At 34.9% G+C, this 17,206-nt stretch overlaps 1 long non-coding RNA gene across 1 annotated transcript in view; it reads left to right on the top strand.

Annotated features, from left to right (window-relative positions):
- The window catches only part of LOC131401183 (uncharacterized), a 163,836-nt gene that overhangs the window by 108,111 nt on the left and 38,519 nt on the right, over nt 1-17,206 (top strand). The window contains exons 4-5 of the long non-coding RNA XR_009217582.1: nt 10,303-10,359; nt 11,290-11,417. This is a non-coding gene — a long non-coding RNA (uncharacterized LOC131401183). The remainder of the gene's footprint in view (nt 1-10,302; nt 10,360-11,289; nt 11,418-17,206) is intronic.

The following is a 17,206-nucleotide window of genomic DNA, read 5'->3' as shown; positions in this document are numbered from 1 at the left end:
TGAACTGTAGGTTTTAGGCTTGTTTTCCATAGTGGTGGATTTAGCAATTCTGAAACTACTTTATGCATATTCTAGCATTGCACAAAGGAGAAAAATGATAGCTTGTTTTCTCACATTTGATAAATGGAGTTTCAAAAGTGAAAAGGTTCAAGACTCAAATGAACCCTGTGAATTGGAATTGGAGGTATAAATATGAGCATTTATGTCTTCTGAGAGGGCATAGAATCAGTGATACCAGTAGCAAAGAGTTCCATTTGTGTCCAGATCTTGGTGTCTAATACAACTTTGTACTAAGAAGAAACAGGGCTCCTTGGAGAAATGGTTAATTTTACCACTGGGGAAGGGAAAGTACAAGATAAGTCCGAAACTGTTTTGTGGGTCAAAAAGCTTAAAAATGTAAAGATTTATGGGGACCTTTCAAATGGCATAAAAGCTAGCTCAAAGGGGCTCACCCTGGCCAAATCTGGGATATTTGAACATCAAAATAAATAAATGTTAGTAATAGATTATAAACCATTGAATAAAATAAGAATCCATAAGTTTATATGGATACAAATAAATAAATAATAAGAAGAATGTCTTCTTCAAAATAGAATGCTAACTAATATATGTAGAAGAAATGAAAGAGTTAGAAAATCATCATCTTAATAATAATCATAGAATGATTGATTCTGATAAAAATTATCTCATTGCATTCTAAAATTAATTGATGAGTTTAATGAGGAACAAGATATTTATATCATCTCAGAGTATCTTCTCACAAATTATTTATTAATTACAAATGGTACAATAGTAACTTCATGGTGGAGAAACCTGGCCAACACCACCTTAACCAAATAATCAAAGATAACATTACCAGTAAAGAGGCAATTGACTTCATGTGTCTTCTTCCGTTAATGCATTGAGAAGGACACAACATCTCTTCTGTGGTATTTATGCTGAAAATGTATTTAGTCATGATGAAATATCAGATTGATCCAAATTGAGGGATATTATATAAAATAACTGGCCTTAAATCTTCAAAAAAGTCAAGGACATGAAAAACAAAGAAATGTTAATGGATTGTTCTAGAATAAGGAGATTAAAGAGACATGGCAACTAAATATAATGTTTGTACCTAGATTGGATTATAGAACAACAATAGCAAGCTATATAGCTCATTATTAGTACCATTAAAATTGGAATACGGATTATGGATTAGATGATAGTATCATATCAATGTTAAACTTCCTGATTTTGATCATTGTTCTGTGGCTATGTACAAGAATGCCCTTATTTTTAGAAAAGAAACACTGAGATATTTGGGACGAAGGAACATGATATCTATAACTTACTCACAATTGATTCAGAGAGAAGTAGAAAGGAATAACTATTAGGTACTTTATCATCAACTGAGAAAGTTTTTCATAATTTTACTTTTTTATGCTTATCATTTTAATGTTTCCAACATCTCACTATAGGACATTGAAGGCAGTGGGTCTCTAGTGTGTAAGAGGTTTGAAGTCTATACTGTGTATAGAAACAATTATATTTCAAAAGCATTTCCCCCATACTTTATTTCCTTGAATACCAGCTGGGTGAATCTGGAAGCCTTTGGCAATCCCATAGGAGTGATACGCATTCTCCGTTGAGATGACTAGACTTGTTTTGATAAAAGAAACTAAAATCAGACTTAGATATAAAGGCCCATGTCATAACTTTCCACAAACTCATTTCATATAGATCTCAGTATAGTTTTCAAAAATTTGATGAATGGTACAGCAAATTATAGAAAGAAGCTCTGTGGTGGTGTTTGAAGAAAGAACATGGGCTTTGGAGCCAGAGAGTTTTGTCCTAAAAATCCATGAATGTTCTGAATTGCATACGTGGTTTACCATAAAAATAATACTTCTTTAAGATATAATTCCAAGTTAATGAGGCTTTTATAACATGTCATGATTTTGCTGCATATGTGGAATAGAGTAAACACAATTGTCAGAAAAATATTAGCCTGTGTCTATCCCTATTCCAGTAGCAAGCTGTTTTAACGACTACAGAGGCATATTAACACAAATCTTTCTACACAAAATCATTATTTTCATTTAAAACAGCATGATATAAACTCTCCAATCATATATTACTTCTTAGTACACTATCCAAGTGATACTGGATGTTACCGTATTAGAGTTTTCCAGAGAAACAGAGCCCATATAATTTATATATATATTTATGATTTATGTATATGAGTTATATATAAAGAGATTAATTATGAGGAATTGGCTCACATGACTATGGAGGTGGACAAGTCCCAAGATCTGCAAGGTGAGCCTGCAAGCTAGAGAGAGCTGATGATGTAGTTCCAGTCCAAATGCTGGTAGGCTCAAGACCCAGGGAAAGACAATGCTTCAGTTAAAGTCTGAAAGCAGGAAAAAGTTGATGGCCCAGTTTTAAAGCAGTCAGGCAGGAGGAATTAACTCTTAATCAGGGAGGGCCAGCCTTATTGTTCTATTTCATACCTTCAGCTGATTGGATGAGCCCTACCCACATTACAGAGGACAATCTGCTTTACTCAGTCTCAGTCACTAAATTTAACCAATTTAAATGTTAATCTCATCCAAATACATCCTCACAGAAACACCCAGAATAATGTTTTGCCAGATATCTTAGTACCCAGTGGTCCAGTCAAGTTGTCTCATAAAATTACCCATCACAGTTACAATAGCTGATTCAGTTTTCTCATCTGTAAAGTAGAGATAACCCACCCTTGCCTAAGCTGCATCTAGTGAGGATGTGAAGAGGGCACTTGTGACTGAGACTTGTAGTTGTTCCCCAAAATCTGTCCTTGATTATTATCTATGACTATGTCTAACAATAATAGGCTATATTTTCTGGCCTTCTTTGAACTAGATGTGGCTTTATGACTAAGTTCTAGCCAATGACATATAAGGTGTGTGCAACTTTTAGAAAATTTCTTCAAAAAGTAGTGTGATGTTCTTGGTCTCTACCTCCTTCTTGCTGGTTGAAATGCAGACATGATTACTATAGGTCAAGCAGCCATTTTAGACCATGAAGGTTTAGTTATAATGAGGATGGCAGAGAAAAAAGAATGAGTTAACTGAAGTACCTGATGCTCATGGAGACACCAGGAGAGCCTTGGAATTAATTGATGAGAGAAGGAAATTTGTTTTTGTTTCAATCACTGTGATTTTGGAGTTTCCTTTATAGGTAGTCAAACTCAACCTTTACTTATCTAGAATGTGATTCTTGGAAGGGATGTCTACATTTGATAGAACCTAAACTATATGACACTGAACGAGTGGAAGTGGGCACGTGGTGACTGAGATATTGCAGTCTGGAAAACCAGAGTCTTCATGTTATGTAATGGCAAAACATTTGGTCAAACTACCACCTAATAAGCATTAGAAGACAGGACAGGTACTAATCAAGCTTTGACACTTGGGAAATAAAAGGAAAATGTCATAATATTGGTGTTTCCTGTCATCTTCCTGCTGCTTTTAGTCAAGAAGTCCTACAAATGAAAGAGAAACTCAGGCTAAAGCTCTCGGATTGGATCTACCTGAAAGAATAGACAAAACATAGAGATTTTTAAGGACGATAACTCCAGGAGGAGTTAAGACATCAAGGATTTGCTTTGAAAAGTTATTCTAACCTGCTTGGGGATGAATGTGTAGAGTAAACAGTACTTTTCTAACAAACCTGGAAGGAAAGTTGTGAAGAGTGTGCTTACTAATAGGTCAGAGCAGGCTCATCCAAGCAGTGATAGAGGGTAACTCAACTTTCATGTCAAATTTCCTTTTTATAACAAGACACAGTCCACACAATTCCAATTTTAACTTCATACTAGCTGAAGGAAAGGATAGAAGCATTTTCCACAGCTGGAAAAAGGCAAAAGTGAAAACACTTACAGGACAAAACTCACAGTCTGAAAAGTTGTCTGACTATTGTCAGACAATTATAAACATATGTGTACCAAATAACAGAGCCCCTAAAATATGTGAAGCAAACATTGACAAAATTGAAAAGAGAAATAGTTCTACAATAATCATTGCAGACTTCAATATACTACTTTCAATAATGGATAGACATCTAGACATAACATAAATAATGAAATAGAGGACATGAACAATAATATAAACCAATTATACCTAACAGACATATACAGAACACTCCACTCAACATCAGCAGAATACATATATTTATCAAATGCACATGAACATTTTATAGGATTGACCATATATTAAGCCACAAGAATGTCTCAATAAATTTAAAAAGATTAAAATCATGCAAAGCGTCTTCCCCTAGAAGCTAGAATGAAGCTAGAAATCAATTACAGAAGAAAAATTGGAAAATTCACAAATATGTGGAAGTTAAATAGCACACTCCTAATCAATTAATGGATCAAAGAAGAAATTAAAAGGGAAATAGATATAAATGAAAATGAAGATACAACAACAAAAACTTACAGGATGCAGCAAAAGCAATGGTCAGAGAGGAAGTTATAGCCATAAACACATTAAAAAAGAAGAAAGAACTCAAATCTATAACCTAACTTTAGACCTTAAGAAATTAGGCAAAGAACAATCTAAAATCAAATCTAGCAGAAGAAGGAAATAATAAAGATTACAGTGGCGACAAACCAATAGAGATTAGAATCACAATAGAGAGAAGTAACAAAACTGAATGTTGTTTTCTTGAAAATATCAACAGTATTGACAAGTTTTAGCTATTGCAGTTTATATTTGTGGACAAGTAGCCCTACTAATAGTGACCCCATATTTAGACATATTTACTTAATCACAGGCAATGCTGTCCTGGGCAAGTCTCCTAAACTGTAAAGAGGCAGAGTAAAAATTGTGCCTTCTGTGGTTCAGTTAGCTCCTAAAAGAACAGGATCTGAGCTAAGTTGATAAATTCTTGTTTATTATTTCTAATTTTACAAATCAGATTAGTCATTTATCTCCTATGGAAAAGGTGTGAGTAAAGGAGTGGAGAAAATCCTACAACATAAAATGCAGTGACCAAAATAAAAATAAATTCAGGAGAGTGACATCAGCATCATGTGGAGTGAGTTATTCCCTTTGTCTCTCCCCTCTAAGTTAGAACTAAATGGACATCCATTAACCAACAAAGGATTCCCTACACGGCACAGGACACCTGAAAGATCCATGCAGCTATACATCTGAAGGTGGGTGAACTGGACCCCAGGAAAACAGTGAAACTAGGGTAGTGGTCCCCTCTCTCTTCCTGGCAGCAGTGATCCAGTTTGCAGATGTTCACACAGTGACCAGCATGACTATGAGTGGAGGTAGGTGCAGCCTGGCCCATGCACAAATGTTTGCAGAGCGGCAATAGCCCAGTCCACAGAAGCATTCACCATGCTGCGGTAGCCCCAGCTGAGTGAATGCTCCCTGCCAAATAGTGGCAGCTCTGCCCACATGAAAGCACCCCACCAATCAGCTGCAGCCTGGCCTGTGTGAACACAGAGCAGGTGACCAGCACAACTACCAGCAGACGGGTCAGGAACAGAAAAAATGGCACCTACCCCCCAATGGTAGCAGGTGGAACTGGCAACCATAAGTAGCAGGAACCACAGCAGAACTGGTGACCCAGCTCCCAGTGGCAGCAACCCTGACACCAGCTCCACTAGCAGCAGGATATGTATACAATTGCCTAGGTCCCCAGGCCCTCACCAGTGACAGTGACACCTGTGAACCCAGCACCCTTGGCAAATCTCATGGTACCACACAAGAAAAAATAAGACAGTGTCACAAATTATAATAAAGGGAAAATTGAGGACCCTCACAGAAAACCACCAAACTGAAATGGAAGTCAGAAATACAACGGAAGATAAAAAATGGAAATATAGAACAACTGGAAAACAAGAGATAAATGGCAGTATTAAGCCCTCATATATCAATAAACACTCTAAATGTAAATGGATTGAGTGCACCAAGCAAAAGACACAGAGTGTCTGGATGGATTAAAATCAAGACACAACAATAAGTTGCCTCCAGGAAACACAGCTTTGCACCAAAGACAAACAGAGGCTCGGAGTGGGAAGGGAAATGATACTCAAAGCAAATGGCAAGCGAAAGAAAGTGTGTATAGCCATAATTATATCAGACAAAGCAGACTTCAAGATAAAGATAATGAGAGAAAAAGAGGGGCATTATATAATAATAAAAGGGACATTCTACCAAGAAAACATAACACTTAATACATATGCACCTAACACAGGAGCACCAAAGTATATAAAGCAACTATTATTAGATCTAACAGGAGAAATTGACAGTGACACAATAATAGTGGGGAATCTCAACATCCCACTTAAATTAATGGATAGATCATCCAGGCTGAAAGTCAGACAGGAAACAGTGGTCTTAAATGAAACACTAGAAAAGGTGGACTTAATAGATTTATATAGAACATTCCATTTGAAAACAGGAGACTACACATTCCTCTCAAGTGCACCTGGAACATTCTCAAAGATAGACTATATGTTGGGAAACAAGGCAAGCTTCAATAAGTTTAAGAAGATTGAAATCATATCAAGCACCTTTTCTGACCACAATGTTATGAAACTAGAAATCAACTACAAGAAAAAAGCTGGGAATCACAAATACGTGGATACTAAACAGCATGCTACTGAACAGCTGTTGGATCAATGAAGAAATCAAAGGAGAAATAAAAAAATGCCTGGAGACAAATGAAAAGGAACATACAACATACCAAATCTAATGAGACACAGCCAAAGCAGTACTGAGAGGGAAATTTATAGGTATACAAGCCTACCTCAAGAAAAAAGAAAAATTTCAAATAAGTAATCATAATTACACTTAATAGAACTAGAAAAAGAAGAACAAAGAAAGCCCAAAGTTAGTAGAAGGAGGTAAATAATATAGAGTAGAAACAAATAAAATAGAGATTAAAAAAGCAACAGAAAGGATCAATGAAACTAAAAGCTGGTTCTTTGAAAGGATAAACAAAATTGAGAAACCCTTAGCCAGACTCACAAAGAAAAAAGGAGGAAACCTCAAATAAATAAAATCAGAAATGAAAGAGGAGAAATTACAATGGATACCAATAAATACAACAGATTATAAGAGCATACTATAAAAAGCTATATGCCAACAAATTGGATAATCTAAAAGAAATGGACAAATTTTTAGAATCATACAACCTCCCAAAACTGAATCAAGAAGAAATAGAGAATCTGAATAGAAAAATCACAAGTACAGAGATTGAAACAATAATCAAAAACCTTCTAAAAAACAAAAGTCCAGGACCAGATGGCTTCTCTGATGAATTCTACCAAACATTTAAAGAAAATTTAATACTTATCCTTCCCAAATGATTCTGAAATACTGAAGAAGGCAAGATGCTTCCTAACTCATTCTACGAGGCCAACATTACCCTGATAACAAAACTAAACAAGGACAACAAATAAAGGGAATATTACAGGCTAATATCGCTGAGGAACATACATGCAAAACTCCTCAACAAAATATTAGCAAACTGAATCCAGCAATATGTTAAAAGCATCATGCACCATGATCAAGTGGGATTCACTCCAGGGATGTGGGTATGGTTCAACATCTGCAAATCAATCAATGTGATACACCACATTAACAAAATGAGAAATAAAAATCATATGATCATCTCAATAGATGCAGAGAAATAATTTGACAAGATTGAACATACATTTATGATAAAAATTCTCAATAAAATGGGTATAAAAAGAAAGAACCTCAGCATAATGAAGGCCATATATGATAAACCCACAGCCAACATCATGCTTAATGGTGAAAACACGAAAGCCATTCCTATGAGAACAGAAACAAGACAAGGGTGCCTACTTGCACTACTCTTATTTAACAGAGTATTGGAAGTTTAAGCCAGAGCAATTAGGCAGGAAAAAGAAATAAAATGGATCCAAATTGGAAAGGAAGTAAAATTCTCAGTGTTTGCAGATAACATGATTCTATAGATAGAAAACCCTAAAGAATCAACCAGAAAACTATTAGAAATGATCAACAACTACAGCAAAGTGGCAGGATACAAAATATATGTACAAAAATGAGTCACATTTCTACACAGTAGGAAGGAACTAGCAGAAAGAGAAGTCAAGAATAAAATGCCATGTACAATCATAACAAAAAGAATAAAATATCTAGGAATAAATTTAACCAAGGAGGTAATAGACCTATACACTGAAAACTAAGACATTATTTAAAGAAATGGAAAGATATTCCATGATCATAGATTGGAGGAATAAACATTGTTAAAATGTCCATATTACCTAAGGCAATGTACAGATTCAATGCAGTACCAATCAGAATCCTAATGACATTCTGCACGGAAATAGAACAAAGAATCCCAAAATTTATGTGGAACAACAAAAGACCCCGAATAGTCAAAGCAATCTTGAGAAAACAGAACAAAACTTGAAGCACCACAATCCCTGACTTCAACATATATTACCAAGCTGTAGTAATCAAAACAGTATCATACTGGCAGAAAAACAGACATACAGATCAATGGAACAGAATTGACGTCCAAGAAATAAAACCATACATCTATGGACAGCTAATCTTTAAGAAAAGAGCCAAGAACATACAATGGAAAAAGGAAAGCCTCTTCAATAAATGGTGTTGGGAAAACTGGACAGCCACATGCAAAAGAATGAAAGTAGACTATTATCTTACACCATATACAAAAATTAACTCAAAATGGATTAAAGACTTGAATGTAAAACCTGAAACCATAAAACTCCTAGAAGAAAATATAGGCAGTGCACTATTGACATTGGTCTTAGCAGCATCTTTTCAAATACCGTGTCTACTCAGGCATGTGAAACAAAAGAAAAAATAAACAAATGGGGCTACATCAGACTAAAAAGCTTCGGAGAGGCAAGGGAAACCATGAACAATATTAAAAGACAACCCACCAACTGGGAGAAAATATTTGTAAATCATATATCTGACAAAGGGTTAACTTCCAAAATATGTAATAAACTCATAAAACTCAACAACAAAAGACAACCCGATCAAAAAATGGGTAGAGCATCTGAGCAGACATTTCTCCAAAGGAAATACATGGATGACCAACAGGCACATGAAAATATGTTCAACATCACTAATTATTGGGGAAATACAAATCAAAACTACAATGAGATATCACCTTATACCCATCAGAATGGCCGCCATAAACAAGAAAAAAATAACAAATGTCAGAGAGGATATGGAGAAAAGGGAGCCCTCATATGCTGCAGCCACTATGGAAAACAGTATGGAAATTCCTCAAAAAATTCAAAATAGAAATACCATATGGTCCAGCTATCCCACCACTGGGTATTCATCCAAAGAACATGAAATCAACAATTCAAAGAGATTTATGCATCCCTATGTTCATTGCAGCATTATTCACAATAGCCAAGAAGTGGAATCAACCCAAGTGCCCATCAGTGGATGAATGTATATATATATATATATATATATATATATATACACAATGGAATACTAATCAGCCATAAAAAAGACAAAATCATGCCATTTGTGACAACACAGATGGATCTTGAGGGTATTATGTTAAACTAAATAAGCCAGACAGAGAAAGACAAATACTGTATGATTTCACTCTTATGTGGAAGATAAACAAACATATGGATAAAGAGAACAGAGAGGTTACCAGAGGGGAAGGGGTTGGAGGGAGGGCAAAAGGGGTAAAGGGGCATGTATGTATGATGATGGATAAAAATTAGACTATTGGTGGGGAACATGATGCTGTCTATACAGATACTGATAATTAACAATGTACATCTGAAATTTATACAAGGTTTTAAGCCAATATGACCACAATAAAATAAGTTTTAAAAAAAGTACTTGGTCTATTCACATTCTGTGTCATCAATAGCTTCTCTGTGATGATAAGAAAGTTAAAATATACAAAATATTTGTGGACCATATTGCTAAACAAAGAACCTATTTACTAACATAAAGATGTGGCAAAGGCCTGAGATAAGTTTAAATTTGACTATATAGTTTTCTTTATTGGTAAGTCGCTAATTTTCTCTGTTTTGTTTACAGACATTCTATGTAGGAAGATAATAAGGACTCCATTTATGTTAAATTGTTTTACTTCAAAACCTATCTTTACCAATCATAAATATAAGTCTCAGTATATATAGATGTCACTATTTGTGAAACAGGTGTTGGAAAACTGTAAAATATAATATAATATGCTTAGTGTACAAAATAGTGGCAATTCATAAATCTTAACTATTATTTATCACTTCAAATGTAGAAATCTTTGGAGAGAAAATGGACTGGAAAACTGAAGCTCTTGATTTGCATTGGCCAGGTAAGAATGAAAAGTTCTCTTGTGTTTGGACCACTTACTTTCTACTCTCATGTTTTCTCACATCCTTCCTCTCTGACATAGCATTCCCTGGAGCACATTGTTACTGTCTCCTTGCTGATGATGAACAGCTTTCTCTTTATTTCATCTTTATTATGATGTTTTTTCTTCTTCACCCTTGTTTCTTCATGGTTTGCCTTTCTAAGTGCTTCTTCTGCTAAACTTTCTCAGGCTCTTTACTAATATTACTGTTTCACAGGATAGTAGAATAGACAGAGGAAATGCAGTTAGCAGCCCCCAGTACTGCTTCTTCTCTGTTGCTCCCTAGCTGAATAATACTGGGGCAATCACAATAACTTTCTGCCTGTGGTCTGCTGTAAAACCCAGGTGAGAGAAGATATATAGAGTTTTATAAGGACTCTCTAAGGCTAATATAAATTTAAAGTTACATATTTGCAGTTTTTTTAGTGTTTTGTTTTGGAATAGGATAGATTCATAAGAAGTTATGAAAATAGAACAGAGTACAGAATGCATGTGCAGACTTTAAAAGATAAATCTACTCTAAAATTCCAATTTCCCTAAGCATTTGGATCCCTTCCTCTATCATATACCAAGAAAGGTCTGGCATTTCAACTTAATTTAGTGTAGGCCATCTTTTGGTTCATGTTTTACAAAATAAACCAAGCAAACTGTTAGAGCCCTTTCTAAGCCACCAAGCTGCAACATTAAATCCAGAATCTCTACTAAGTGGGCCCATATCAATACATTTGGCCTGATCCAACTTTATGTTCCTTTTATCATTGTCTCAGACCCTCAATATAAATTCTCATACATATTTACCAGATTTCTCTTTGAAAAAATTGGAAATATCGAGTAGTTCTTTTAGAGTGTAACACATCTCCTCATATGTCACACTTTATACCTCCCCTTTAGGGGCCTACTGGAATTTAAGTCTGGTTATAAGTCTAGAAGCAAAGAAGGGTGGTGGGGTGAGTTCTGAGGAGAATCAGCAGTGTCTTGCAAGGCAACTATCTCAGAAGAGGCCATTATAATTTCCTCAGGTAAAGTAGGGTTAATCTCCTCAGACAGGGGTGGAGTTGTTGCTTCTATTGGCTATTTATTCAGTGCTTGAGCTGGGCATTGGAATCCCTGAGCTCAGCTTTCATTTGTTTTTCCAGCTTCTCCAGAACAATTGAGAAACCAGCCAATCTCATTATACTCGTTAGTTCAAAAGAAATGTTCTGAGGTATCAAATACATGATCACTCAGAACCTTGACTCTTGTATGTATTTGATTACAAGTATCTAATGGTACTATTTTTCATATCTCTATTGATGCATTACGCCATTGGGTTATCAATGCTCTCTTTACTACTGGAAACAGAATCATTAGTGCCTTTAAATTTAATCAGAATAGATAACCAATTCCAAAAAATTTAGAACAAATTCAGAACCAACACCAAAACCCCAGAACTCTCATCCTTAAGTTTATGTTCTTCCAGAACCACTCTCATTACCAAAATATGTTTAGTAGGGTTCTCCAGAGAAATGGAACCAATAAAATATATATAGTAGGTGTGACATCAGTGAGATGGCAGAATAAGAAATTCTCAGCCCTAGTTTCCACACAGAAACACCAATTCAGCAACTATACATGGAGGAAAATGTCTTTGTGAGAATTACAGAACACAGAGGAGAGGTTACAACGTTCCAATAGAGCACAATAACTGAGGGGAAAAAAACACATTAAAAGTGTAAGAAGAACAGTTTCACTTTGTCCACATCACTACTCCCCAAGCTAACAGTGCAACACTGAGAAGGATTGCCTCAGTCTATGATATTTCCATTTGGGGAAAGAGACACTGAGGTGGACATCTAACATCCACAGTGTTTTGGGCACTGCCTGAGGTGCCCCCTTCTCTATCATTTCATGTAGGAACTGGAGAAATTGACATGTTTACATTACCTGGGATTAGCTCAGAACAAAGACGTCGAGGCTCTAAGTGGCTGGCATGCACCTAGCGGCCCTCCTAGTGGCTGCATCTAACTGCAGCCCCTGCCAGCATCATTACCAGACTATAGCCACTGCCATCAGCACTGCCTGACTGTGAACACCATCAAATGCTCCTCCTAATCAAGAAGCCCCACAGGCTGACCCCGCTCAGCTACAAAGCCCCTTAGCAAGCTCTAACTGACAATGGAGCCCTGCCAGCTGGCTCCACCCAACTAAGGAACACCAGCAGCAGGCCATTTGTGACCATGGACCTAGTATTCCCCATCTGACTGCAGGTCTCTTCAGACCCCAGTAGCAGGCCCCACCCACCAATGGACCCTGGCAGCATGCCCCAGATTCCTGTGGAATGGTGAAGATCTTTCCATGCTGAATGTAGCCTATAAAGACTGAAAGAAATGGCTACTTCTTCAAATGTGCACACACCAACACAGGAATAGAAGGATCAAAAAAATAAGGCACACACTACACCACCAAAAGAAATTAAGAAAACTTCAGTAACCAACCCTAACTAAATGGAGATCTGAAGACTACCTGAAAAAGAATTCAAAATAATCATCTTAAAGAATCTTGGTGAACTATAAGAAAACAAACATATGAAGCTAAGCAAAATCAGGAAAATTATGCATTAACAAAATGAAAAATTCAACAAAGAAATAGACACCATAAAAAGGAACCAAACAGAAATCCTAGAGATTATGAATACAATGACTAAATTAAAAAACTCAATAAGGAGATTGAACAGCAGGCTCCATCAAGCAGAAGAAAAAATTAGAGAAAAAAAAATATATACATGCATACATATATCACCTTATATATATAAAGCGAATATTAACAGGACTGAAGAGAGAAATAATTTGCAATATAATAATAATAGGAGACTTAAATATCCCACTTACAATCTTGCACAGATCATCCAGACAGGAAATCAATAAGGAAACAGCAGACTTGAACAACGCTAAAGACAGAATAGACCTAACAGACATATACAGAATTTTCCACCTGACAGCACCAGAATACACACTCTTTTCAAACACAAACAGAGAATTCTCTATGATATATTAAATGCTAGGGCATAAAACAAGTTTTAACAAATTTAAGAAGATTGAAATGGTGTCAAATATTTTTCCAATCACAATGGTATGAAACTAGAAATCAGGTAATAGAAGAAAAATGGAAAATTGACAAATATGTGAAGATTAAACAACATGCTAGTGAACAACCAATGGGGTAAAGAAGAAATCAAAAGATAAATCAAAAAATATCTTGAGACAAATGAACATGGAAATACAACATACCAAAACTTATTGGATGTAGCAAAAGTAGTTCTAAGAAGGAAGTTAATAGCATTAAATATCTACATAAAGAAAAAAGATAGATCTCAAATAAACAACCTAACTTTGTATTTCAAGGAACTAGAAAAGGCAAAAAAAATGAAGCCCCAAGTTAGCAGAAGAAAGTAAAAAACAAAGACCAGAGCAGAAATAGAGACTAAAAAATTAATAGGAAAAATCAATAAAAGTAACAGCTGTTTTTTTTAAATAAAATTGACAAATCTTTAGCTAGACACACCAAGAAAAAAGAGAGGGAAATTAAGTAAATAAAATTAGAAATGAAAGAAGAGAGGTTACAAATGATACAATGAAAATACAAAGGATCATAAGAGACTACCACAGACAATTATATGCCAACTCATTAAACAACCTAGAAGAAATGGTAAATTCCTAGAAAAATACACCATACCAAGACTGAATCATGAAGAAATAGAAAATATAAACAGACGAATTACTAGTAAAGAGATTGAATTAATAATCAAAAACTTCCCAACAAAAAACAGTCCAGGACTAGACAATTTCACAGGAAAATTCTACCAAACATTTAAAGAAGAATTAATATCAATCCTTCTCAAACTCTTCCAAATAATAGAGGAGGATGGAACACTTACAAACTCATTTTATGAGGCCAGCACTACCGTGATACCAAAAACAGACAAGGATGCCACAAGAAAGCAAACTTACAGGCCAATATCCTGATGAACATACATGAAAAAATCCTCAACAAAACATTAACAAATCAAATTCAATAATACGTTGAAAGGATCATACATCATGATCAACTGGGATTTTTATTCCAGGGATGCAAAGATGGTTCAACATCTGCAAATCAAGGTGATATATCATGTTAAAAAAATGAAAGAGAAAAGGCATATGATCATCTCAATAGAAGCAGAAAAAGCATTTGACATAATTCAACATCCAATTATGGCAAAAACCATCTCAACAAAGTGGGTGTAGAGGAAATATACCTCATCATAATAAAGGCCATATGTTACAAGCCCACAGCTAACATCATACTCAGTGGTGAAAAGTTGAAAGCTTTTCTTCCAAGATTAGAAAAGGACAAGGATGCCCATTCTTACCACTTATATTCAACATGGTATTGGAATTCCTAGCCAGAGCAATTAGGCATGAAAAAGAAATAAAAGCCATCCAAATCAAAAACCAAAAAAAGTACAACTGTCACCAGTGCAGATGACATGATATTATATATAGAAAACCCTAAAGACTCCACCAAAAACTATTAGAATTAATAAACACATTCAGTAAAGTTGCAGGATATAAAATCAATATACAAAAGTCTATTGCATTACTATACACTAATAAAAACTATTAGAAAGAGAAATTAAGAAAAAAAATCCCATTTACAATTGCATCAAAAAGAATAAAATACCTAGGAATAAATTTAATCAAGGAGCTGAAAGAGTTATGCACAGACAATTACAAGAAATTGATGAAAGAAATTGAAGAAGACACAAATAAATTGAAAGATATTCCATGATTATGATTGAAAGAATGAACATTGTTAAAATATGCATACTTCCCAAAGAAATCTACAGATTCAATGAAATCTCTATCAAAATTCCAATAGCATTTTTCACAGAAATAGAATACAAAATCCTAAAATTTGTATGGAACCACAAAAGACCCTAAATAGCCAAAGAAATCATGAGAAAGAAAAACAAAGCTGAAAACATCACACTCCTTAATTTCAAACTATATTACAAATCTATAGTAATCAAAACAGTATGTTATTGGCATAAAAACAGATACATAGATCAATAAAATAAAATGGAGAGCCCCAAAATAAATGCACACGTATATAGTCAATTAATTTACAAAAAAGGAGTCAAGAATATGCAATGGGGAAAGGATAGCTTTTTCAATATATGGTCTTGAGAAAACTGGATGGCCACATACAAAAAAATAAATCTGGTCCACTATCTGACACTATACACAAAAATTATCACAAAATGGATTAATGATTTGAACATAGGACATCAATCAATAAAACTGCCAGAAGAAAACATAGGTGGTAATCTCCTTAACATCAGTTTTGGTGATGATTTTTTGGATTTTAAACCCAAAGAAAAAGCAACAAAAGCAAAAATAAACAAGTGGGACTGTATCAAATTAAAGCTTCTGCACAGCAAAGGAAATCTTGAACAAAATGAAAAGGCAACTTACCAAATGGGGGAAAATGTTTGTAAATTGTATATTTGACAAGGGTTTATTATCCAAACTATGTAAGGAACTCATACAACTCAATACTGAAAAAACAAACAATCTGATTCAAAAATGGGCAGAGGAACTAAATAGGCATTTTTCCAAAGAAGGCATACAAATGGCAAACAAGTACATGAAAAGGTGTTCAACATCATTAAGCATCAGGGAAATGCAAATGAAAACTATCATGAGATATCATCTCACAACTGTTAGAATGGCTGTTATCAAAAAGACAAGAAATAACATGTTAGCGAGGATGTGCAGAAAAGAGAACCCTTGTGCACTGTTGGTGGGAATGTAAATTGGTGAAGCCACCATAGGAAACAGTATTGAGGTTCCTCAAAAATTAAAAAACTGGAACTACCATATGACCCAGCAATTCCACTTCTGAGTAGTTATCCAAAGGAAAAGAAAATGCTAACTTGAAATCCTTACCCCGCCGTGTTCATTGCAACATTATTTACAATAGCCAAGACGTGGAAGTAACCTAAGTGCCCTTCAATGGATGAATGGATAAAGCAAATGTGTTACATATGTACAATGGAGTATTATTCAACCATAAAAAAGAATGAAATATTGTCATTTGTGACAACATGGATGGACCTTGAGGGCCTTAAGCTAAGTTAAACAAGTCCAACAGAGAAAGACAAATACCGTATGATCTCACTTATATGTGGAATCTAAACAAACAAACAAACAAAGAAATTGAGCTCATAAATATAGAGAATAGATTTGTGGTCACCAGAGGTGGAGTGTGGGAGAGTGAGTGAAATGGGTGAAGGTTGTCAAAAGGTACAAACTTCTACTTATAAAATAAACATGTCATGGCGATGTAATGTACAGCATAGTGACTATAGGTAATAATACTGTATTGTATATTTGAAAGTTGCTAAGAGAGTAGATGTTAAAAGTTCTCATCACAAGAAAAATAAATTGTAACTATGTGGTGATAGATGTTAACTAGACTTATTGTGGTGATCATTTTGCAACATATGCAGTTTTCTTTTTTTTTATTTTTATTGTAGTAACTTTGGTTTATAACATTGTATAAATTTCAGGTGTACATCGTTATACTTCTATTTCTGCATAAATTACATCATGTTCACCACTCAAATACCAATTACAATCCATCACCACACACAGCAACATATACAGTTTTCAAATCATGTTGTACATCTGAAACTAATATAATATTATATGTCAATTACACCTTAATTAAAAAAACATGGTACAATGAAAAAATAAGATCATGGTAATTAGTCTACATATGTCAGAAA

This window comes from Diceros bicornis, chromosome X, assembly GCF_020826845.1.
Source record: "Diceros bicornis minor isolate mBicDic1 chromosome X, mDicBic1.mat.cur, whole genome shotgun sequence".
In the NCBI taxonomy this organism is placed as follows: Eukaryota; Metazoa; Chordata; class Mammalia; order Perissodactyla; family Rhinocerotidae; genus Diceros; species Diceros bicornis.
Note: the sequence above shows the minus strand (reverse complement) of the source record. Positions and strands in the feature narration are given on the sequence as shown.